The 25,719-nt window shown below is 36.2% G+C and overlaps 2 protein-coding genes and 1 non-coding gene across 3 annotated transcripts in view; 2 read left to right on the top strand and 1 right to left on the bottom strand.

Moving 5' to 3' along the window:
• Positions 1-17,517, top strand: part of LOC125828355 (1-acyl-sn-glycerol-3-phosphate acyltransferase 2) — a 525,228-nt gene extending 507,711 nt beyond the window's left edge. Inside the window, exon 13 of the mRNA XM_049507668.1 lies at positions 17,508-17,517. The gene's annotated coding sequence lies outside the window, so the exon portion shown is untranslated. The remainder of the gene's footprint in view (positions 1-17,507) is intronic.
• The window catches only part of LOC125828357 (target of rapamycin complex subunit LST8-1), a 1,170,163-nt gene that overhangs the window by 170,494 nt on the left and 973,950 nt on the right, over positions 1-25,719 (bottom strand). The window lies entirely within an intron of this gene.
• Positions 21,197-21,303, top strand: LOC125828407 (small nucleolar RNA R71). Its single transcript, XR_007443048.1, has one exon. It is a non-coding gene; the product is annotated as a small nucleolar RNA R71 (small nucleolar RNA).

Raw genomic sequence — 25,719 nt, 5'->3', positions numbered from 1 at the left:
GAACCTATATAGAAAATATATACAAAGTCCAAACATTTTTAAATCTTAAACCTAGATCTACTACAACCCAAGAACCCAACCAGGATTATTTAACCCAAAAATTACAAGGTTATAATAAACTGATTGCACAACCAAAAACTAACGCCAACTTAGTAAGGACATGTTACAACTATGGACTATTAAATACATTATATACATATGACGGAGAGGAACTAAGTGGAATACCCGAACTACATAAAATATTTATTACATATAAGAGAGTTACTAAGGGAAATTTATTCTATGTAAAATTTTATACGGCAACAACAGAGATATTATACGAGGAAATAAAACCTCCGATACAAGTGGTAAAGATAGGACTAACAAAAGATATGATAATACCGGAAGATATCGAACAACAACCAGAGATACAAAAAAGCGAGATACCCAGTTTTTATGCCAATAAGAGAATAATTGGTATATCAACCATTATACAAGAACTAACAAATAATTATTTAAACGGAAATGCTATATGGAGCTACTATGCAAGAGATCAGTTAATGATTTATTCTAATTCAAGGGAGCTAAGGAAAGCAGATATGGATGAAGTCCAAAGATGAATTTTATCATTACTTAAGCCAGAAGAAGGACCTACGACACGAGCACTAAAAGTAGGATTTATTTCAGCAGAATTATTAACCAGATATTGCAAGCTAATTGGTCACAAATAGCCTGACCACATATGTTCAAAATGTAACGGTGAAGATAACATAATTCCAAATGTCAATTTAGAGTGAAAAAAGACAATCAAGATAAGATGCAGACAAGACAAGATAAGATATGGACAAGATAAAAAAGATAAGATAAGTTTTTTGACTAATTGTGTAAAGTAACGTGACAATGTAAAATAATAGGTGTATAGGTGTGTAAGGATAAGGTAAAATAGTAGGAAAAGTGTAAAGTAGGTGTGGAGTGTTATGGTGTGTCATAAAGTGTATAGTATGGTGTGTCATAAAATAGGTGTAAAAAGTCATATGATGTGTGATGTATTAGGAAGAGTATGTGTAGTATTGTGCAGATTTTCCTTTCTATATAAAGGAAAACATATGTAACATAAAGGGCAGGCAATGCCTAATATATAAAACTCTCATTTCAAAAACTCTCTCAACTAAAAATTAATATTTTAAAAGATAATGGACCAACAATCTGAAATCAAACCAGATATTTCAGATAGCATGAATAAGCAAGAGGCAAAAGTATATTGTTCAAAAAATATGCCGAACTGATTTCATATATTCCTGAATATCATATATATGATTGAATAAATTTATGTTAGATATTATGTATTAGAATTATTTGAATCATGATTTCTAGTTTATTAGCACACTGGAAACAGGGAGAAAACTTCTATACTATGCCATCCTAATGTTGAAACCGGTAGGCGAGGAAAGCCGTTTAGGGGAGTAAACAAAGTTGAGGTGCTGATAAGAATGAAGTATCCGCTAAAGTACGATGCTAGTAGTGACAGGAGAACATGATAAACAGATAATCTAGTTCATAATGATCTAATATGAATTTAATCAATTATGGATATGATAGGAAGGAATAATTGAAAATAAAAAATCTGCATAACAACGAACATGGCCACATACATGCATGATGAAATGATAAAAAACTACGAAACTTTAATCCTATATATACTTAAAAATATAGAAATAATTGAATTAAGAAGAATAATATGGGAATTTTTTTTTGAAGATAACGAATCAGAAGATATATTGAACCAAGAATGGTATGAAATAGACCTACATGATTTAGACCTCGAAAGAATAGAATGATATGATTTAGAAATAAATTCATATTAAAATGAACTACGAATATATACAATATTGGATAGAATCTATGGAAGATATAAAACTATTGGAACAATTAATGGAGGAAAATTATATATGTACCAAAGAACCCAAGATATGTTATATCTAGAATATATCATAAATAATATTAATGAAATATTCAGATTAAAACAACTATCGAAAGAATATTACAATAAATATTATTATATTTTACCATGAATTTTGCACCTAATATTAAAGAAATATCAAGATTAAGACACTTAGCAAAAGAATATTATAATAAAATCTTTAAAATAAATTCTCACCTACCATACTACCACCTACCACACTACCACTTCCATGAATTCCTCAACTACCAGTTCCGCACCGAAAAATGGTATTTATTTTATATGATGATTTCATTATTATTTTGTATTGAATATTTTAGTGTCATCACTCATCTCATATTTTGTGTTATTTTCTTAAGAAGCACCTTAGATAATTGTATTTTGGTTGGACTAAAGAATTATTTGGAGCACAAGTTAATTATATGTTTGTATGCGAAAAAATCCAAAAATCTGAAAAAAAATCTGAAGTTTATTAGTTTGGTTTGACTTATAAATTTAAAAATTCGACACAATGGTTTGGTTTGGTATTTGAAAAACCCGAACCAACCCGAGGTTGAAAAACCCAAAAAAATCCAAATTTTATTAGTTTGGTTGGGTTTATAAATTTATATTTTTTACACAGATGGTTTTGTTTGATATTTGAAAAACCCGAACCAACAGGTCATGTACACCCCTAATATCTAGAATTACACTCTATCCCACGACTTTAGATTAATGAAAGAAGTGGAGTTTCCTAATCGTCATATAGCTTCTTATTCAGAAATATGGCGCGCTTCACATTCATGAACAAGACTCTACTCGATGTGGCTTATGATACATCCTAGGACCTTTTAAATCTTGTGCTCTGAATACCAAGTTTGTCATGACTCTAAGTAGACCCTAGATGTGACATGACGTATAGGACCCCGAGAGGCCCTACACAAGCAACTTAGCTTACATAAACAAGATAATAAAATCTAGTGAGTTTAAGTGACATGTATATCATAAATGAGTTTGTCAAAATGAAGCGGGAGTCTACATACTCTCAAAAGCAATCTATTACATCAAGAGTGATCAGAACGTAACCCATACATCTCATACAATCTCTAAGAATATAAAGACAAAAGAAATAAAGGTTTGGTCCTCGAAACATGAGGACTCACCAATCTTCAATATCTACTAAGTGATCCATAGCCACGAAGATGTAGAATAGGAGCGTCGGACCCTACATTAGTGAAATAATGTCCGAAAACCGAATCAAATCGAACAAAAAACCCGACCAGTGGTTTGGTTTGACTTGGGTTGGTATTGAAAAAAAAACCCGACTATATTTGGGTTGGTTTGGTTTTAACTAAAAAAATCTGACCCGAGATCAAACCAACCCAACATTATATATGTAATTTTAAAATTTTATTTTATACATAAAAATATTTACATTGATATATTTTTTAAAATATTTCTTATACTTTTTCATAGTTTTTATCTTTTAATATATTATTTCAAGTAAAATACTTAGAATTCAGAATTATCCAATAAAGATTATAGTTCATAGATGTTGATAATTATAATAAAACTTAAATCAAAATCAAATTAATACTAATGCAAAAAGAAAATCAATTCAACACTAAGAATGACAATAATATTGAGTATTGGTTTTTTAGTTTTACATTGGTTTAGACAATTAAAATACATAATCTAATTTTAATTTTCCTTAAATATTTAGTAATGTAACTAATACTTATTAAACGTATTTTAGCATGATTTAGTACTTTTAAATTATGATCATTTTCATTATGATTTTGCAATATTTATTTTATATGATGATTTCATTATTATTTTTTATTGAATATTTTAGTGTCATCACTCATCTCATATTTTGTGTTATTTTTTTAAGAAGCATCTTAGATAATTGTATTTTGGTTGGACTAAAGAAATATTTGGAGCGCAAATTAATTATATGTTTGCATGCGAAAAAATCCAAAAATCTGAAAAAATCCGAGGCTTATTAGTTTGGTTTGATTTATAAATTTAAAAATTCGACACAATGGTTTGGTTTGGTATTTGAAAAACCCGAAAAAATCCAAATTTTATTAGTTTGGTTTGGTTTATAAATTTAAATTTTTTACACAAATGGTTTGATTTGATATTTGAAAAACCCGAACCAACCCGATCATGTACACCCCTAATATCTAGAATTACACTCTATCCCATGACTTTATATTAATGAAAGAAGTGGAGTTTCCTAATCGTCATATAACTTCTTATTCAGAAATATGGCGCACTTCACACTCATGAACAAGACTCTACTCGATGTGGCTTATGATACATCTTAGGAACTTTTAAATCTTGTGCGCTGAATACCAGGTTTGTCGCGACCCTAAGTAGATCCTAGACGTGACATGGAGTATAGGACCGCCCTACACAAGCAACTTAGCATACATAAACAAGATAATAAAATCTAGTGAGTTTAAGTGATATGCATATCATAAAAGAGTTTGTCAAAACGAAGCGGAAGTCTACATATTCTCAAAAGCCATCTATTACATCATGAGTGATCAGAACGTAACCCGTACATCTCATACAATCTCTAAGAATATAAAGACAATAAGAAATAAAGTTTTGGTCCTCGAAACATGAGGACTCACCAATCTTCAATATCTACCAAGTGATCCATAGCCACGAAGATATGGAATAGGAGCGTCAGACCCAACATTAGTGAAATAATGTGCAAGAGTATGCAATAGTACAAAAATGTACCAAGTATGATAGAAATGAATAAAAAATATGAAATCATGCTAAAAGGACTTTTCGTGATATGCAAAGACCAAGCTAAAACATAAGATACGAGGGTTAGAAAACATAAATTGTAATCATGTTCAATGCAAGTAAAATCATCTTTGAACACATGTGAAATACTTCTTGAAGTAACCTTAGTTCGTTATTATTGTGGAAGATTTAGCTTTAACCGACATAGAGATCATGTGAGCTATAACATGTAATCTGGTGTCTATCCACACCGAAAAGGGGTGTCCTACTTGCCAAGATAATACCGTGAACTTCTAGCTTACGTGGATCCACTAGCTTAAGTCTATCAAATACAATAATCCTGTGGGGGCACATAGCCATGGGATAAGGAGACTGATATTGAAACCTGGTCTCCTGCTACGGGAGAGCTTCCATCTCAATATTCAAACGGTGCTAAGCATAAATTCCACAAAAATAGTTATTAATCTTAACTCATCATATCATTAAGAGACATGGGTATTCTCTGCTTGTCTTATCATAGGATAACTTCTTAGACCATGCATGAGAAAACCTTTCACCATCTATAATCTTTTGATAATAGCTTTTAAGGCCCATAGTCATTCACTTCATGCTAGAAATGTCCTACTACTGATGGAAATAGTTTTGAAATCGTGATCTATAATCATTGATGGCATATCCGTATACCATACTAATCAAAGCCTAATTTAGGAAAATAGCCCGAAAAGCATTGAGGGAAAGTTTAGATATCATTCATGTAATGTCGCCATGCTTCATAGAACATATAGATATATTCATCTATAAGCTTTCTTGAGTCACATACATACTTTCATAAACATGCATTATTTTCAATAATTTATAAGGTTCATCATGTTTTCAAAGTCAATGCATCCTCAACTTCATTTACATCAATCTCATTAAAATGACATGCATATCTTCATAAATTCATCTTTTATAGTTTTAATAAAAAATCATGGGTTATGCATGGGTTCATGGGAAATTAACTTAAAAACATGCAATTACTTCAATTCATGCATAAAAAGTCATAAAACAATCAATTGAATTAACATTAAAATGAACCCATGACATGGAAGAAAATCCTAACTTAAATTGGATATTTCTAACTTGTAAATTGGATTATTTAGGAACCCTAAGGAGGAAAGAGATCCATAGGTAAAAACTATCATACCTTGGAGCTCAAAGCCCTTAAGCAATTTGGTGAATTGGAGGCTTGATCTTGAAATCCTAACTTGACTTCTTCTTCTTCCTTAGAGAGAGAAATATTTGAGAGGAGGAGTTTGATCAACCTTTTGAAATTTACGAGAATGAATCGAGTTTGGGTGATTTGGGGGTTTAAAATCATTATATAGGGCTTTGGGTAGAAAGCAAAATGACGTAGTATTGAGTTAAAACAATTGGGAAAAGACCCAATAACCCCTGACTTAAAACTGCTGAATTTGCTCATTGGAAGGCCTAGACGACCCGTCTAGTAGGTCGTGAAGAAATTTGCCTGACAAGGCATCACTATTTTGGGCATACCTTTTTACTTCTAGCTTGGAATTAGGCAAACTCTGTGGCGTGCGAAAGAGGACTTGGAGATCTTTAATTTAATTAGTTGTGGGCCACCTAATTCATTTTTTTGCTAAAAGATATGATCATTTGAAGTTGAACCTAAACACTAAGTATGATAAACTCCCTTCATGGACGACTTCACGGCCCGTGTGGTGCTTCACGGGTCGTTTAGACACATGTGGTCCTTGACTAGTGAGTAGGGGAGAACCTCTTTTGATCTATGCCACTTGACAACCCGTCATCATCACCACGGGCCATCTGGGCGTCTGTCAAGGTGGAGTCTGCCTGGGGCAAATTACGGAAACCTGCCATGAGCCCATTAACAGACTGTGGTCCCCTTCACGTCCTGTCTAAGGCTTGAGGGAGGATTACATGGTCCATTCTTGGGCTTGTGACTAACCCGTTTGACCCTTTTCTAGCCTTTCTCAAATTTGATGTGTTACATTTTAGGTCCCTATGGACAAAATTGTATGTAGACCTTGGTACAGGCTGTAGGAGAGGATCGTAGAATGATTCTAGAAATTGTGATTTTTGGTACACCATGTTATATGGTTAGGTATATGATTCGTAGAAGGTTGTACAGACCGTAGACCATGGCTCATGGAAAAATGTTTGGACTTAAATGAAAATATGGACTTGGGTTGTACGGGTGGACCTACAGATCATAGGTTGATTTACGTACTATAGAAGGGTGCTCGTGGTTTGTGATCATAAGTTGGGTCTCTAGTAAAGTCTTCTATGGTTGACCATGACTGACTATAGGGTCTTGTACGGACCGTACTTGGGGGTCATAGGTGCTTCCGGTAGTATTTAAGTTCAGGGTTATCTGGTTCTTTTTTGTACCTCTTTAACACCTAACTATGTCATCTCTACCCTTTATCTAACTCATATATCTCATTTTACCTTTAAAATTCTCCCATTCCCTCTCATTCAATCAAAATCTCCCAAAATCTCTGAAGGTTTTCTCTTAAAATTCTCTCCAAGGTTCTCAAGGAAAGTTCTAGGGTTCTTCAAGCTCCAAGTTCTGTTCCACAATTCCAATTCTTAGCTTAATCAAGGTATGTCCAAAGTTCATCAATGGATCCCTTTCTATCCATTGAGTCCCAATAAATTCTGAAATTCTACTTTAAGATCTTACCCAAATTCTAGGATTTTGTATGATTCTTCATGGGTTCGATTGTATATGGATGATTTGATTCAAATGTTTTTCATGATTTTTCATATTAACTCATGCTATATGACTATTTTATGATCATTAATTGAAGTTTTAAAATTATGCATGCATGAGGAACTGTAGTGACTATGATTCTAGAGTACTTTCGAATGTTTTATTAAATTCGATTGATTCCGATTGAAGTATTATTACTATGAAAGATTTCCATGATTTAGCCACTTCTGATTTAAGTGTGATTTTACTAAGAAAGGATTATCATGATTTAGATGCTTTAGATTAAAGTGTCTTCTATACATCTATCATGTTAGGAAATCATAGTATTTTAAACTGAGCTATTCTTATGATTTATCAGTCCTTGTGATTGAATTGGTATTACTAGATTCTAACATTTACAAATGATAAGATATGAATATAATATTATGTTTGATGATTTTTGTTGGGAGTTTACTTAGCACCGAGTGTATTTTGGCAATTTTCTATGTCCTTGAACTACATGCCCGTGTAGGGTTTTCCCAATTGTAACATTAGCTATTAGATTAACCTAATCCTAAGAAAATTTGTCCTTACCTTGGCAAGTAGAATAATCTTTTTTCAGTGTGGAAGCAAGACACTTGATTCCATGTTATAGCTCACATGATCTATGTCGGTTAACCAAAACACCCACACAATATTTGTTATTATTATTTAGCTTATATTTTATACATATGTCATGACTTCTATACTGCATTGACCTTTTCATGATTTACGAACTAAATCTTATAATGAGTGGGTAATTATCACTCAGTTGACCCTTTTTTCTTATTATTTTATGGCATTCAAGTAGAGAAAGAGGATGAATATTCATTGACTTTTGTTGATTTCAGGTATTTGTTGCTTGGAAGGAATTTGATGGAAAAGAATGGAAAGAGGAGTTGAAACTAGCAGAAAACCGTCTCTAATCTTGCACCTGTGAGAAAAAGTTTGCTTCTGCGAAGGTCACCTTGAAGTCAACAGATCGCTTAAGAAACATGCATGGATTGCTTCTACGAAGGGTCAACGAAAGGTGGGGTTCACTTTAGCAATAGGATGTTCGCTTTTGCGACATCCTTTTTTGCTAACTCCAAGACACTTTAGCGTTGCCTGGACGTTTGGACAAGGGCAGCATTGGACTCTCAAATTTTGGATCCAAATTCTCACAAAGGGATAAGGAAAAACTTTATTAGAGGATGGTAGAATCGAATTAAGAATTTGGTAGCTTAGTTTATAAATTATTATTTTAGATTTGTTAGTGAAATTTTTTAGTTGTGTTGGGTTGAGACTTTGAAGGAAAGTTGCCTCAAAATTCATCCTTTGGATTGAAGATGTTGTTCTTAATATTAAAATTTCTCATCCTATCTTCTTTTCCATGCTTTATATTGCATGAATTGGTGGTGTAATTGATAATAGAGAATGGAGTTTTATGCTAGAAATAGACAATTCCTTTGGGTCTTTCATTTCTCATTCTATTTCTTTTGCATTTAATTTCATGCTTCTATTCATGAAACTAATTTTCATAGTTGAATTTATTATTTGAGAGTGCATGTTCAGATTTAACATCTGATCTTTGTGGGTTGCCCGAAAGAGAATTTGTGAAGTGGAGAATTAGATTCATAATTATATATTAGCCTTGAATTTTGAGTTTGCTCGAAAGAGAGATTTAGGTTTTCATTGTTTAATGCAAGGTTTACTCAAAAGAGAGGTCTAAATTAAGGTATTCACTTGATATATTGAATTACATGATTGAGACCGAAAGGATATTTCATGATATAGCATAATGAGATTGAAAGATGATTTGAGTTGTTGAAGATGACCTAGCCTACCTATGATTGAATTAGTATGTGTTGAGATTGCAATGGATTAGTGAATGAGTATATATTTTTAAATTTCTCCATTCCTACTTATACCTTACTTGATTGGATATTTTCCCAATCTTAATTGTGTTATTCAAAACAATCCTATATTGATAATTATGTATTATTAAGTTTAGATTAAAACTAGTAGCTTATAATTCTGTCTTTTTAGTCGTTAACAAATTGTTCCTTGTGGGATTCGACTCAGACTCTCTTGTTGGATATTTTTATTGGTGATGACCACTTATATTTTTAATTTATTGGTAATGTATGCAGCGTCGCATCGCAATGTGAAATTGTGAGCTTAATGGGAGGCATCCCATCGGTATCCAAATAAGTTTGATTTGTAGTTTAATTTGAGTTTTTGATTTTTAAGATAAATTAGATTTTTGTTATTGACTAATCCTCATCATTTTAGACTGTTTGGAATTAATTTAAACATTGTTTGGAGGAAAGGATCTTGAAGGAAATGAAGTTTGGGGGGGATACCCCGTCAAAATAGGACTTGACGAACATTTTGGGCATCCAGGCTTGCCTTATAAGATATGGTGGATCACCCAATGGGCTGTGAGCCCGCCGAATTTGACAGCGAGCAACCTACTAAAAATGGCCTCTAAAGTCGCAAAAGCGAGCAGAGGTTCGGTTAATTGAAGTTCGCAAAAGAGGCATCCTATTGTTAAAGTGGACATCACTTAAGCGGAGCGGAACTTACAAATGAGAACCCCGCCCTTTAATGGAAGGTCGCAAAAGAGACCAGAACGTCGCTTAAGCGAACCCAAGGTTCTCAAAAGTCAGAATGCATGAGCTAAACAATTAGAAAACAAAAACAAAAGGTCCAACTTCTTGCTCTCTTCCTAATCTGTCTCAAATCTACTCCAAAACATTTGGTCTTCATTGTGAAATCACATGTCTGTTTCACTCTTACTCTCTTAAAATGGTAAATTTGTTCTCGAATTTTTTTTTGCTTTGTTGAAAGTTGGGGGTTATTATGTGTGTAAAAACTTCTTAACTTGGGGGGTTAAATTCTTGTATGTGTTGGCCGAATCTTTTTTTATATTTGTTAATTCCATGTATGGGGGCTGATTTATTGTATTTGGGGAAGTCTTAAGTACCCATTTCTTGCTCAAATTGTGAATAAATAGGTTGTCCACCATGTGTTTGATAAAATTCCCTTGAGAACTTAAAATTATTTTTGGAATGTTTGTTGGGAATCGATTGAGTTTTCGAATTGCTTGTTTGATATTATTAAAATTGGACCATTGGAAATTGATATTTTTGCGAAAAATGTGTAAAAGATTGGTTGTTAATGTTGAGGAGGCGATTGGTCGCGAAAATGACCTCAATGTCGTAAATGTTAACTTCGCACGCGGCCCTTCTTCACTTTTGCGATTTCCGTATAAGTGGCATCTTGGTCACTTTTGCGAGATCTGCAACTATTTTATGCCAGTGCTTAATTTTTCAGCATTTTATTTTTTGGTCCTAAATTGGTTTCTAACCCTTTTCTTTGACTTCTGCCAATTGAATAGTGATTCTATGTATCAGGACACTTCATCCAATACTAAGTGCCAACGATCGTTAGTCAGTAATATAACCCAACTAAATGAGTTGGGATCGAATCCTACATGGAGTGGTACGTGGTTAAGAATCAAGAGCAAAGTACGAATATGTTCTAGTCAATCATAGGTAAAGGCATTTACGAATAAAAGCATACTTCAAATTAAAGAGTGACACAAGTGTCAAATAACAGGGGGGGTTTTGATTGTAATTATAAACTACAACAACAACAAATAACACGAAATGAGATGGGTTCTTGGGATGTGATAGGATTATAGGCTAAGGTAGACAAATGGGTAATTGCAATTGTAAGAAAATAGTTGTAAATCAGTGAATAAGCTAGACTTTAGTGGGGATAAACTTTCTCTCGAACAATTTACCCCGAATCAAGTTGGTTTCTCTCGAACACCAACAAGTAGCAATTAAGAACAACCTGCGCTTTAGTCCATTCACTCTCTCGAGCTGAATGTGTGGAAAAGGGTTTAGGATTCACTCTCTTGAGTTAAACCCATGACAACCCAATACCCACAAACCATCAATTCAATAATATTGGTTTTAAAAACTCTCTCAAGCAAGCAAAAAACACGAAGGTAGAGTTGAATTTGCAACTACAACCCTTTAAATTACACCACAATTACAGAATGAAATCACTTCTAAACAACATTTAAACTATCAATTAGCAATACCCATAAGCTTAATCAACCCATAATCACATAATCATACTCCAAGAATTGGGGTTTTAGCTAGACATCATAAAAAAATAGGAATCGTTACCAAATTGTGTTTCCATCAACCGGGTATGATTAATTTCGTCTTTACAAAGGTCCAAGTTGAAGAATCTCAAAGACCTATTTCCAATTTCTCAAAAATGGAAAATTTCAATTCTTCAAAGCTAAGGAAAAGTTTGTCTCTATACTCTTAGTTCAAACTCAAAAATTACTGTAATGAATTTTCAGAATAAAATTTGATACTAAACATAATGTTTGAAAATGTATTTATAGTCACCAAAAATATGTTGCAAAGGTCCATTCGGCATAGTAAGTCGAGATCGTCGATCAACTTGGTGATCCGCCCTTTGATCAGTTCCATCGCTTTTTGCTTTGGCCCTCAACATCCTTAAGTTCTGTAACTTTGGGTGATCTAACAATGCATCCTGGAACCATTTGGCGACTCGCCGACTGCTCCTTTCTCTCGCTGACTTGATTTTTTCCTTCAGGGCTTGGCACACTGGAACTTTAGGTGAGGTAATAGCCACTCGGCGATTCGTCCAATGGATTATGCAATCAATAGGCCTTTTTTTCTTCGTTCTTTTAGCTGTCTTGTTCCTTTTTGCTCGTTAGTGTCCATGCTTTGTTCCTCAATCTAATTACATGGAAACCAAGGATTTTACATCAGTTATTGGCACAAAATAAGCATTTTAGGACACTAAATCTATCAAAATAGAGCCCTCAATGAGTCCAAATCGTTGGCTCATCAACACTCCCAACTTAAACTTTTGTTTGTCCTCAAGTAAAACTCAAGTTCAACAGTTCAAAAATGATGTGTCAAACAGTGCTACACAAGATTCAATCATGGATGCACACAAAAGACTGAACTTACTAATGCAAGGATCAATTGTGCACTCAAAGATTAAAGTTGTGACTCACCATTACCAAAGATTCTCAAGCTCACAATACTTGCTCCAAATGCAAGTTCAAGCTCAACAAAGGTACTCAAATGCCCTCACACAAAGAATGATTCCATATTCACACGCAATGGTTCAACAATTAATAGCTCCGGAATCACAATCAACACTCACACTCATAGAGATGAACACAATGCATGATTTCACCCATATGTTTGCCTTTATTTTCTAATCAACAATTGATTTAGCTCACTGAAGATCAGAAAGGTCTTTTCACGGCTTTTAACGTGGCTGAAATCAAAGGTATGGTCAGTTCGCCTCAATGGTTGTAATCCTTATGAAATGTGGTATGAACAATTCTTTCTTCACTTTTATTCATCTTTTTTCACTCATGCTCAAAAGTCACCAATTGTTCACTTTCCATGAACTGTTAGACACCCCATTTTCTTTGCACTTTCACAACTTTATTCCACAACTATTTCCTTCTATTTCTTTTTCATTCTTCTCTTCTTTTTATCTTATTTTTTGTATGGAGGGGTTCCATCTTTCTCAAAACCATGGGTCGAAGTGAAATTCTTTGCATTTCTTGACTTACCTTCTCTTTTCAGCACACCCACCTATGTTGGCTATTCAAGAAAACCACAAATCCTGAGGATTATAGGTAATGGATAAAGAAAGGTCACAATTTCTTCAAGTTTCTTCCAAGGAAAGCATTAAGGCTCAAAAGGTGTTCAAACGAAGTTCACACACTCACAAATAGGCCACAAAAGAGGTATAATGTCAAATTGTTTCACTCTTTAAAGCTACTTAAGCTCATTTCAAGAGATTGCATCACTTAGTCAACCGGACCAACGGGGCAAATTTTAGGTGTCATCACACATGGTTCACAGTAAGCTTATCACACACAAGGCATTGACACCAATGTCAAACAAGACTCCACACTTTCGCTAGTGTGCAGTGCTCATCATAAGAGACTCAATTCGATAATTAGTTAGTCACAACGAGATGCAAAAAGTTCATATATTGCCTATGCAACTTTATTTGGCTTCATCGTAGCCACACATTAAATATTGTTCAATTATGAGCAGTATTCAAGTCATCGATATTGATCAAGACCGATGCGAAAATTTGCAAAAGAACAACCATATTTAAACGCAAACAAAAGGTGGCACAAAATTTTTCGGAAGGGTCCAAAAATCATTTACAATTAAAACAAGGAGCCATACGCTCAATCATCCACAACAACAGTGCTAAACAAAATTTATAGCTCAAAAATCCAAATATATAAACAGAACAATTGTGACACAAGGTGGGCATCACCCTACCACAAAACAAAAGCTATTTGTCCTCAAATGCAAGAAATAAAATATCCAACAAGTCAATAAAAAAGACAGAGAGGGAGGTAAAGAGAAATCACGTCTAAATAGTTGCTCCATCTGTCTGGGCATCAGTGCCCGGAGTCAGATCAATAGAAGTAGTAGGTCTACTAAGGGCTGCTAAAGATGTGTTTGCCTAAGATATCTATACAGCTGTATCTACCATGGCATATTTAGTCTCTGTAAGGCCTTCGTAAGTAGCCTCTTTAGCAACCTCAAACATCTCCTCATTCGTCTTAGCTGCCTCCTCAACTCTAACATCATCTCTGGTGGTAGCCGTAGGCATGTATGGTTCAATTGGCACATCTGGGATCTCCACCGTCCCAAAAATCATTGACATGTCGGTATACTTCAATTGGTCCACATCTTTTCTCAGTGCAACAATAGCAACCTTTAGAGTCGACACCTCCTCGGTGGCCCCTTTTCCATACTCGCACACCGCTATCCTAGCCTCAAGGGCATCAATGGTATCACTCAAGGGTGTCACAACATCAATGAGGGCAGTCTGAATCATGCCCAGAATGGAGGCCTCAAGTCTAGCAGCACGACGATCAGCAAAATAGGATAGCTGCCCCATTCAGAGTAATGATGCCTGAGTGAGTGGGGCCCGAGAGGTAGCAGCAACAACAGTACCAGATCTGGGGGGCAATGGAGCAGCAGAGAACTGAGAGTGTCAGAAGGGACAACACTATAAGTACCTAAAGGCCCAGGGGCTGGAGTAGACAAGTCTGCCTCTGCAGGTAGTGTCTGAAGATCAACAACCGGGATGCATCCACCGAGGCTGCCTTTTTCTTCTCCGCCTCATCCTAGTACTCTACTTCAATCCTCGAAATATCAGTAGAAGATGTGGGAATCACTTTCATATCCTTCTTCTCATCTCTAAGAACCCGAGCTCGTCTGCATAACTCGGTGATCAACACCGGAAAAGAAAGGGAAGTCTGGCACTGCTTGGCCCTCATCAACATCTCCTGTGCAATAATCATCCCAGGTTCAACCATTTCCCATTAATGATTCACGCAAGACAGGCTGCATGTAACGACCCTAAAAATGAAATAGGAAGAACTAGAGCCTCACATGTGTATTGAAGTTGGTAACTTGATTAAATAATGTAAATCGGCTTTTTGAGTTTAGTTCAAAGAGATTAGGGGTCCGTAGATGCTGCCAGTTTTTGACATTTTAATTTTTAGTTGGGGCTTTGGGAATTAATTAGTTATTAGATTAAGGGCTTAGGGGGTCGGTTAGGCGTTAATTAAATGACTTATATAAGGTTTTAATTCTTTTAACAAGTCATTTACTCTCTTTTCCCAAAATCAAAATCCCAAAGTCTTCCCTCTCTCTATATTTCTCTCTAACTCAAAGAAGAAGATGAAGTGGGAGCTAGGGTTGAGGATTTGATAGTGTTTCTTGTCCAATTTTTGTGGAATTCATGAAGGTTAAGGTATGGGGATCCTTTATCCTTGATTCCTTTTCCATTCAAGGAGCCAAATCAAAGTGTTTTGAAAGTTCTTCAAAAACTCAATAAAGTCCTAATTTCAGTTCTAGCATGGGTTCTTGCATTAAATGATTTTTAATGATGATTTATGTTATTATTGATGTTTATTGATGGTTTTAAGAAAGAAAAGTCCATGAACCCATGTCTTTCCAAGTTTCCTAAATTTGGCTTATGAAGTGGGTTGAATGTGAATGATTGAATGATGATGGAAAAATGCTTAGGTTGAGTTGAGTAGTTGATTTCTATTATTATCTATGTTTATCTATTGAGAATTGTTGAAGCATTGAGGAATGGTGATTGTGGCTTTGGAAAAGGGTAAGTTGACCTAATTTCATTGTTAATGTAGAAGTGATAGATTGATGTGTGATCTACTTATGGTGGAGGTGTTTACTTATTGAATGTATTATGATTATGGCCTTGAAGGCATTATATGATGAATTGAAGTGTTGACATGATATCATATATGTGAATGTGATGTAAAGGATTTGAATGAGAATCTAATGAAGTAAAGGTAATCATGTTGTGAATATAAACGTGTTCATGGGATCCCAAGGTGAGCTTGAATAAAGTATTATTGTATTGTGATTAAAAGTATGTTCTCTCTTAACACTTATGAATGATGATGATGGAATGTGAAGTGCCTTATATTATTGAATGTCATCTCTTGACTTGGTAGACTTAGGTGCTCTTCTTGATAAATGAAAAGCTATGTTGAATATAAATCGATAGGCTATGGCATTCCTTTCATATGTAAGTGATGAACTATGTTTCTGAGCTGGGTAGTGTTTGGTAATTTATGCATATCTTGTTCTCTAGAACTTCATTTACAATGAATAAATATGATTTGGAAAGCTAACTTGTATACCTACAACTCTTATGTTTATGTAAAACTCTAATTTAACTGCTATGGACATGAAATATGGGACGCAACATAGGGCAAGTTCTGCCCAGATTTGGGAAATTGAAATCCTGTATGATCAGCTGTAGTGTTTTGAATATATCTTTTTGTACAAAGTATATTTTGTAGTGATTCTTACTTATTTGCAACCTTTAGAGATGTACCTACATCTTTCATGAAGGTTATAAAGTTTATTTTTGCCGTTTTCCTTTTCAAATCTAACTTACGACTTGATGTACCAGGCTGGACAGATTCACTGTTTTGGGAGCATAGTTGTATTTGTACATGCTAGGCTTACTTGTGATGATGATCCTATTTTACGTTAACATTACTAAGCTAATAGAAGTTATTTAATTATATTTTTAAGGTTGTATAAACTCGTGAACAAGTTGAGGACCTTGAAACGTTGGTTGGTCTGTGGTCTGAACTCGCAAAGTTGTGTTGGACTGGTTCTTTGCTAAAGCACTGAGTTTGGGTATAAACTTGTATTTGCACTCTTTTAACTGCTGGAATATTTGAAAGTTGATCTTGGTACCTTGGTTACCTCTTGTCACTTTGCATTGTCGTGTTGGTATCCTTTAAGACGTTAAAGACGCTCATGTAACTCGCCCACTTGTACGGACTGTTTGATCACCTGGCACTCTTGTTGGGACCTTGTCCTTCTTGTGGCTGTGACTTTGTCACTCTTGGCATGCCTCTTGATTCGATCACTTGCCATCTTGACTCTGGATTTTTAGTCCGTCTTATGAATGAAAGTTGTCCATTTTAAGTACGAATTAGAAACCATTTTTAATATAGTTCTTGGTTCTCTTGATTATTGGGCTTTGACCCTTCTTGATATAGGGCGTCGACCCTTCTTGATACTTGCTTGTGCTTGGTGCGAAGACATGATGTACATATTGGGCGAGCCTTGTTATTGAATCTCTTGGAAATTTGTGCTATGAGCGTTCTTGACACTTGGATCTTTAAATGTAAAACTTGATACCCTTAATGTGAACTCTAGTTACTTGGTAGGTTCTACAATGTGTAGGTAGTAGTGTGGGATGCTATCTACACATGGCACAAGTAGGCTTTGAAGGTGCTAAAGTGAGTTCCCTAAGTCTATATGACTATAGTGTGAAGTCCCCTAAATGCATGAATGTGTCCTAAATGACTTTAAAAAAAGAATGTTGACTTATTGTCTAAATGATTTGTTGAATGAATAGCTTATGTTAATGAAGTGAGTTACTTAGTATGCTACCTTGAAGCATGATGGTTCTCGTCTATAGTAGCCTTGAGGAACACTTAGGTGTGTATGAAGAGGTTGTATGGGCGGCCACTTCATGTCTCACTCAAGTGTGTCTTAGGGAAATTTTAGATAAGGGTCCTTGGATGATGAAATGAGTTACTTGGTGAAAGTGTTGAGTATGTCTATAATGTGGTTATTGTCTTATATATTGGTTATGTTCTATAATATGCCTAATATGTCAATGTTCATGAAGTTTTACTAAAATGGCATAAGGCACGACTTTCAACCAAATGTCCTTTTTAGCATGTTTTTGCATGGTTTCATATACTTAGTACTTAATTGTACTAACCCCTTTCTTTCCCTTTTTGACCAAAGTGTAGGGATTTGGAGATGTTGATATTCCATGGTTGATGGATAGGTTTCTAAGGTGTTTGAAGATGAAGACTTGGTGAGTCCGCATAGATTTGAGGACAATACCCTACATGTTCCTTTATGTCTTGTAGTTTTGTTATAGTTTTGAGTGAGCTTAGTCCCATTGTTGTATTCAAGTATTAGATGGTTTTGAGACATCTTGGATAAAGTCTAGAAAGTCTTCCGCTTACTTTTTATTTAAAAGGTGTTCTTTCGATTGTAAAAGAAGCTTTAAATTTCTCCTCTATATTTTTTTTTGTATCATATTTTAATGATTGATCCATGAGGCTTGTATTTGACCTCTTCGAGGTCGAATACGCCAGTTACAACTAGAGGGTATTCTCGGGTCGTGACACTGCATGGCAGAGAATTGGCTCATTTTGGGATGGCCTGATGGTACTGCTCATGAAGCCAAACCAATACCTCGCAGCTACGTTGAGGTCATTCTTTTCAATGGCTGCCCCAACCTCAAGCCACCTTGGAGTATCGTATGATATCAACAGAGCCAACCACTTTTTCATGTTTTCCAGCATCTTCGTCCTGATCTTGTATAGACAGTCTTCCTCAAGTCTCGTCGTACATTCTAAGTCGACATTGATGGCAACAAAATCACACTACACCCTCTTACCCCTGACAACCACGTAGTCAACCGACTTGAATTTAGCTGTCGGCTTCTTCCCTTGTGGTATCAAGGTATTGTACGCACTGTAGAATTCTTGGACCCAACTTAAAATATACTGGCCACGGGGCTTGGTGAAGAGCTGGAATTTATGTGACTTTAGGCAACTCATTATCTCTGGGTACCTGTCAATAACTCTATCTGTGGACAGACGCTTCTCCTCGATAATGGTCCTCAGCCCCTCGGTCTTCAGTTTATTCATAGACTTGGGAGGACGACCCTGTACTGGTGGTTCTAAGACCACAGATTATGCTGGAGCGAGAGGAGTAGTAGTGGTGGCCTGAGGAATCCTGATCCTAGACGGATCATTCATCCTTTTGGATCGCAACTTTGCCCTCAGTGCTGCTACTAGTTCATCATCTTCAGACTCAAAAGCTGTAGCCTCATGCTCCTGGTGCTCACCCTCACTCTCAGAAATGGTGAGGTCAGCAACGTAGATACCGTCACTGTCGAAGCTGGCCTCCTGTGACGCAGGTGCCTTCTACTTTCCCACTAGTTGTGGGAAGTTTGGTGGCCTTGGCCCTGGATATAGCTGCATCCTCATTGATTTTTACCCCTTTTGCTCTTTTGAGAGGCGGCATGTTTCTACGAGCAATCTTTCGTCTAGCCATGTCTGGATAACATAAGATAAAGTTAGAAACAATTCAAGCAAAAGCATAGAAAAGTAGTTGCAGACAGACTCACATAATCTGTCAGCGAGTCACTGAATCTCTTTGGCGATCCAGATTGGGCTCACTGAAAGGATTGGCTCAAAATTTTATCACAACAATGGCCTGTTGACGATGGGAAAGGCCTTTCAGCGAATTGTCGACAGCATTCGGCGAGCATGGCTTAGCCCGCCGAATGTTACAGTGCATTTAAGTATTAGGGGAGCAGACAAAAAGTGATCAAGGAAGAACTTCGGCGAGTCGCCGAAAGTTAAAGGAGCTTTTTCAAGATTAAGTACAAAATTAAAGGTGAGAAAGGGAACTTCGGTGAACCACCAAGTGGTTCGGCGAGCTCGACCCAACTTGCCAAATGACCCAACGTGTCTACTTTTAACCCAACTTCCCAAATTCAACCCCGCAGCCCCCAAAAACAAAACCAAAACATGCACTCTTACAATTAAGCTAAGACCCATTACACCCATGCCCTCGAGATACTCAGACTTCTCATAGTTTTGCCAAATTTGGCAATTTGATGAATTTTACCCTTAAGAATGACGTCAACTACTCCATTATTTGGTAAATTATGTCATTTGGCCCAAATGCGGGTTGCTTAGGCTTCACCCGACTAGACCCAACAATATGCAAGCACAATCCCACCATTTTAATGATTTTTTAAAGCAGAAAAAAACTCAGGAATTCAACAATAAAGCATTATAGGCATGATATTCAAATTAACAAAGGCACACACTTACACAATTATGATCAGAGAGGCCCATCACACATCACTAAGATAAAAATCATTTGCAAAAGAGTACAAATCACTAAATATTAATTCAAGGTTCGGAAAACCAACCTTAGATGCCGAATAAATACTTTGAAATGCTAAGCAACAAACAAATCAACTTCGAACACAAATCTGACGATTAAAATGCAATAAAAATGCAAGTAATATGGAAAATATTGTGCGGGTGTGAGTTTGGGAAGTTCAAAAGTGAGGGAAAGTGAAAGAGTTTGAAAGTTTAAACCTTTGGCCTTTAAAAACCGTCCAGTTCTCGCCCGTTCGGCTACATAAGTGTTGGTCACCGACCCACTCGGCGAGTGAGCACTTACCTCGCCGAGTTTTACAGGACCTCCAATTATTGTTGGGGTCTAAATGGTGGACAAAGTCGTGAGCACCGACCCGGTCGGCGATTTGCCAATCAGCTCTTGGGCTCGCCAAATTTTACAGTCTCCAATTTAAAAATGTCTTAAGTCCAATGGCAGCCCTAGTCGGTCTCGCTAACCTCTTCAGCGAGTCGCCGACTGGACTTTTAGCTCTCCAGCCTGCATTTCTCAAATACCTTCCACAGTTCAACCTGCAAAACCAACACACGATTATATCTAAAATAAAAGTAAAGTGATAAACACTTCAGTTGCCTCCCAAGAAGCGCCTTAGTTGATGTTGTGGCACGTCTTAAGTTTCCATTTAGGTTCCTTTAGGGGGGTTTCCCTAATTTTCATAAGGTAACCCCTCTTCTGGCTCTAGGTAGAGATAAAACAACACTTGGTCCATTTGGGACTCTAGTAGCTGAATGGACATGGAATGAGAGGTTGTCATCTAATTTTAGCATCAAGACATTCTCTCTTATCTCCTCCAACACTCTGTCATGCTCTTCGACTTTGTGTAAAATGAGTAAGAGGACCTCTTCAATTTTCCTACCCTCTTATTTCTTCATCCTTCGATGCTCGTGAGGTGGGATGTACATGTCCTTTCTTTTGGACACTACTTCCTGTTCCTTGACCTTTTTTGCCAAGATATCTAGATGACCCAACAATGTGGCCAAGTGTTGGTCCTTTTCTACCTTCTTGTTGGTCTTGACCACGCAATCCAGGAGTTGGGTTGCTGTTTCATAGGATTGTCTAATCAAACAACCCGAAGAGAATTGGTCAGCCACTATTCTTTTTTCGGGGCCAAGACCCCTGTAGAAGCATTCAAGAAGCATCTTATCTAGAATTCTATGACTTGGGCACTATTGTAATAGGTCCTTAAATCTTTGCCACAACTCATATATGGTCTCACCATCCGATTGCTTGAAGTTTAGGATGTCATCCCTGAGACTCATCAATCTCAAGGGATGATGAACCATTTGGCCTCTGTTGCTACCAGATAAGCTTAATTTCTCTGCTCAACAAGCAACACGAAAATCAAAACTAGAAGTAAGTAAGTTCAACTATAACTAATAAGAACAAAATTCAACTTAACTAAAAATTCTTATCCAACACCACATATCAGGACACTTCATGGAATACTAAGTGCCAACGATCGTTAGTCAGTATTATAACCCAACTAAATGGGTTGGGGTCGAATCCCATGGGGAGTGGTACGTGTTTAAGAATCAAGAGCAATGTACGAATATGTTCTAGTCAATAATAGGTAAAGCTATTTACGAATAAAAGCATACTTCAAATTAAAGAGTGACAAAAGTGTCAAATAGTAGGGGGATTTTGATTGTAATTATTAACTACAACATCAACAAATAACAAGAATTAACAAGTAATGAGATGGGTTCTTGGAATGTGATTAGATTATAGGCAAAGTTAGACAAATGGGTAATTACAATTGTTAGTGAATAGCTGTAAATGAGTGAATAAGCTAGACTTTAGTGGGGATAAAATTTCTCTCGAACAATTTACCCCTAATCAAGTTCGTTTCTTGTGAACACCAACAAACAACAATTAAGAATAGCCTGCACTTTAGTCCACTCACTCTCTCAAGATGAATGTGTGGAAAAGGGTTTAGGATTCACTCTTTCGAGTTGAACCCATGACAACCCAATACCCACATACCATCAATTTAGTAATCTTGGTTTTAAAACCTCTTAAAACACGAAGGTAGGGTTGAATTTGCAACTACAAACCTTTTAAATTACACAACAATTACTGAATGAAGTCACTTCTAAACAGTATTTAAACCATCAATTAGCAATACCCATAAGCTATATCAACCCATAATCACATAATCACACCCCAAGAATTGGGGTTTTAGCTAGATATCATAAAAAGATAAAAATCGTTACCAAATTATGTTTCCATCAATCGTGTACGATTAATTTCATCTTTACAAAGGTCAAAGTTGACGAATCTTAAAGACCCACTTCTAATTTCTCAAAAAATGGAAAACTTCGTTTGTCTTTATACTCTTAGTTCAAACTCAAAAATTACTCTAATGAATGTTCAGAATAAAATTTGATACTAAACATAATGTTTGAAAATGTATTTATAGTCACCAAAAATATGCTGCGAAGGGCCATTCAGCAATGTAAGTCGGGATCGCTGATCAACTTAGCGATCCACCGTTAGGTCTGTTCCATTGCCTTTTTACTTTGTCCTTCAACATCCTCAAGTTCTATAACTTTGGGCGATCCAACACCGCATCGCGGAACCATTCAACGTCTCGCCGACTGCTCTCGTTTCTCGCCGATTCAATTTTCTCCTTCAGGGCTTGGCACACTAGAACTTTTGGGGAGGTAATTGCCACTCGATGAATCGCCCAATGGATTAGGTGATCAACAAGCCTTCTTTTCCTTGTTCTTTCAGTTGCCTTGTTCCTTTTTACTCGTTAGTGTCCATGCTTTGTTCCTCAATCCAACTACATGAAAATCAAGGATTTCACATTAGTTATTGGCACAAAATAAGAATTTTAGGACACTAAATCTATCCAAATAAAGCCCTAAATGAGTCCAAATCATGGACTCATCAAATAGCATTATTTAACACAAGTTTCTTACACTTTCATGCTATTGTGATTTTCGAATTGTTAAAGGTCAAGAATGGCACAACAACTTGGTGTTGAAGAGGAAGTTGCGGTCGACTATGACCAACTTTGATTTGTATGTCTCTGAGCTCAGGAGAAATACTATGATGATCTAATCAAGAAGAGATTGATCCTTGAGAGAGGCATAACACTTGATAAGGTGTCCAAGATGCTTCCAAACTTTTACCAAAGGTTGGAAAACTCCGGATGGATCTGCTTTACTCCTGAATCATGCGAGGCAAATGAGCAATGGGGTGAGGGAATTCTATGCCAAACTCATGGAGACCAATATGTCAAATAGGTTGATAACTATTGGGGGAAAAGTTGTTGATTGTGGGTCGAAAGCTATAAACTTCATCTATGGGTTGAAAGATCACTACATTAAGGCCTTTATGGATAAAGATTGTGAGTCAGGGACAAAATGTCCCATGGGATATTACAAAGGCTAGTATTCAATGCTCTGATTTGATGGCTGAGGCAAGAACAAGGATGCCTATTGTATGTAGCTGAATCTACCCAAGTGGGAACATTAGCAACATTTTTGTGTTGAAGGCATAGATCGTGGCATGCATATTTGATGACGTCCCTTTGAACGTGGGTCACTTGATTGTAAATGTGTTCTAAGAGTTCAAGCACCATGATAGCCTCTCCCTTGTTGCACCTTCTTTTGAACACGTAGTCGTGTAGACGGGCTGAAGTTGAACTGTACCCAACTAATTCTTGGGTGGAACCCAAAAATCAAATCTTTCCTCATATGATGCGCGACGAAGGCACTGTGGTAAAAATCAAGAAAAGGAATATTGATTCGGGTAAGTCTGTGCACGTGGAGTAGGATTCTCTTAAACCTCTAGATTTTGGGACATTTGAAGTTTTGGCTAATGAGTTGAAAATTATAAAGGAGATAGTGTTGAGGCTGCCTCAAGGGTTGGGTGAGTCGTCTTCTAAGCCGGTACATAGGTGCTACAACATGAGTCTTATTCTTACTTGAGAGATCAAAGGAAGCAGAAAGCTCAGGTTGACAAGTTGGAGAAAGCTTACATCGGTTTGGCCAAGTCACAGGGTGAGTTGAGTCTCTCACATAGAAACATGAAGAAGTGGGAGAAAATTCAAGACAAGTTCTTCACCCGGATGTGGAAAGGGTTCAAAGTACTTGGAAAGCTTTGAAAAGGAATGAGCCACTCTCGACTTTGAGGAGTGCTGGGAATTCCTACATTTTTTAGGCTTTTTTCTTATGATTTTGTGGTACTCAAGTAGAGAAATAAGTTAATTATTCATTGAATTGTGTTAATTTTAGGTATTTATTGCTTGGAAGGAACTTGATAAAAAATAGTGGAAAAAAGAGTTGAAACTAGAAGAAAACAATTTCTGATCTCGCATCTTCGAGGAAAAGTTCGCTTCCACGAAGGTAAACTTGAAGTCAACTGATCGCTTAAGTGACCATGCGAGGATCGCTTCTGTGAAGCCACGAAAGGTGGGGTTCACTTTAGAGATAGAATGTTCCCTTTTGTGACATCCAGATTCACTAACTCCTAGACGCTTTAGCGAGGCACAGACATGTGGATATTGACAAAATTGGACTTTCAAGGATTTTTGGATCCATATTCTCACAAAGTGCTGAGGAGAAACATTATGGAGAATGGCATAATCTAATTAAGAATTTTGTAGCTTAGTTAAGAAATTATTATTGTTGAACTCTTAGTAGAAATTTTTTGTAGTGTTTGGGTTGAGACTTTGAAGGAAAGCTGCCTCACAATTCATCGTTTGAATTGAATATTGTGTTCTTAATAGTAAAATTTCTTATCCTATCTTCTTTCCATTTCTCTATATTTCATGAATTATGGATGTATTTGATAATTGAGATTGAGGTTTTGTGCAAAAAATAGACAATTCCTTTGGGTCTTTGATTTCTCATTCTATTGCTTCATGCTTCCATTCAAGAAATGGGTTTAGTCTAATATTCATGTTTGAATTTATGATTTTAGCGTCCACGCTCATATTTATCTTCCAATCTTTGTGGGTTGCTTGAAAGAGAAATCATGAAGTGTAGAATTAGATTGATAATCACATGCTAATCCTTGAATCTTGAGTTTGCTCGAAAGAGAGATTTATATTTTCATTTTTGAATGCAAGGCTTGCTTGAAAGAGAGGTGTCACGCCCCGAGCCTACACCTTGGACATAACTGGCACTCAAAAACCATTATTGGTTCCCAAGCAAACCCTTGGCCTGGCTCATTACTCAGCGAAAAACTTACTCAAGAAAAATGGAAACTCTTGATGCAAAAATAACTTTAAAAACTTAATTTAAAATCAACTCCAATAATTGTCTGAAAGTAATTTAGCAAGTATTAGTTAAATGCCTCGTGAAGTCAAAAACATTACAACCACAAGGAAATGATGATAGACTCCTCGACCTTTAAACTATCTATGAAGCCTCTACTATTACATAAGGATATCGGGACAAGACCCACAACATCTCCAAAACTACTAACTGTAAGGTAAAGGTGAAGTCCTCCGGAATATAAGAAGTCTCACCAAACCTGACTGGAACTGCAAGTGGTATCAATGAAGCTTCTATTTATGACCCTGAATACCTGTATCTGCATCATAAAAGATGCAGGCCAAATGACGTCCGTACATGGAATGTACGAGCATTTAAGGGGAATTCTAAAGCATAAACATAAGCTTGAACTATGGAAAAGAAACATACTTACCTCTTCTCAAC

The sequence above is a fragment of the Solanum verrucosum genome, unplaced genomic scaffold, assembly GCF_900185275.1.
Source record: "Solanum verrucosum unplaced genomic scaffold, falcon-dt-bn FXZP01000048.1, whole genome shotgun sequence".
NCBI classification, from domain to species: domain Eukaryota; kingdom Viridiplantae; phylum Streptophyta; class Magnoliopsida; order Solanales; family Solanaceae; genus Solanum; species Solanum verrucosum.
This window is presented reverse-complemented; position numbering and strand designations above follow the sequence as displayed.